At 30.5% G+C, this 1113-nt stretch overlaps 1 non-coding gene across 1 annotated transcript; it reads right to left on the bottom strand.

Annotated features, from left to right (window-relative positions):
- Positions 1 to 237: 237 nt before the first annotated feature.
- Positions 238 to 344, bottom strand: LOC120143659. Its single transcript, XR_005517962.1, has one exon. It is a non-coding gene; the product is annotated as a small nucleolar RNA R71 (small nucleolar RNA).
- Positions 345 to 1113: the final 769 nt, after the last annotated feature.

The following is a 1113-nucleotide window of genomic DNA, read 5'->3' as shown; positions in this document are numbered from 1 at the left end:
CATAGTGAGATACACAATGAAGACCCTTGATCAGTCTTGAGAGCATTTATTGAGGTGTGTGATTCATACTTACAACAAGGAGTACCTATAGAAGCTTTAAAGTTAAAACTATTTCCATACTCTTTTCGCGACAAATACATGGTGTGACTCAATTCGCTGCCCCCTAGTTCGATCGCATCGTGAAACAAGCTTGTCCAAAAGTTCTTGTAACGATTCAAACCTCCCAACATGAATTCAAGGCTTATAAATGGAATTACATATTTTAAGCAAATGGAGTATGAAAACTTATATGATGTTTGGAAGAGATCTAAATATTTAATACATAAATGTCCAATGCATGGTTTTCAACATTGGATGCAAAATTAGATATTCTATAATGGTCTTAACAAGTAAACAAGGATGGTTATAGGTGCTTTTGCCAATGGAGCATTATTGGATATGTAATACCCCAAAACTTGGTTAGTGACCAAAATGAAAACTTTGAAAGTTTGTTACCAAAGTATAAAATTAGGAAACATTCAAGGACCTAAGTGATAATTTTAACAAAAATAATATTTATTCCATAAATGGATAGTTTACTCTTAAAAGTGGGATTTTATTGAAATCAGATTCTTGATCTGGAAATTGTGTTAAAAACTAGAAAGTGTTAAAGTCTGGTAACAATTTGGTAAATCGGATCAAATAGAAAATTTGAAGGCTGATAAATTAAGCTCATAAATATTATTTCCACATGTTAAAATGATGTAAAATAATATGAACCATGGGATTTGAGGATTTATTTCCATGTTAAATCTGGATCGTTGGATTAAAATGGCAAGATTGTAATTTTTGGAAAGTTGCATGGAAAAATGGTAAAGTGTGAAATATTTTGTTTATCTTTTACTTTTGGAAGATGATAAGGTTGAGTTTTCTTAGTTTGATGGTCAATATGAAGTTTCATTTAGGGTAATTAGTCTTTTCCAATTAAATGAATAAAATATTTATGAAACCTTGTTCATCTTTTCTTCTTCAAGCTGTGAACTCCTCCAAAGGTGAGAGAAAGTTTCTTTTCAATTTTTGACCAATTTCATTTGGATTTTGAGTTATACCGTGAAATAGAAAATTGTTTTACGT

The sequence above is a fragment of the Hibiscus syriacus genome, unplaced genomic scaffold (assembly GCF_006381635.1).
Source record: "Hibiscus syriacus cultivar Baekdansim isolate YM2019G1 unplaced genomic scaffold, ASM638163v2 tig00002237_pilon, whole genome shotgun sequence".
NCBI classification, from domain to species: Eukaryota; Viridiplantae; Streptophyta; class Magnoliopsida; order Malvales; family Malvaceae; genus Hibiscus; species Hibiscus syriacus.
The sequence above is the reverse complement of the archived record's forward strand: the minus strand, read 5'-3'. Positions and strand labels throughout refer to the sequence as shown.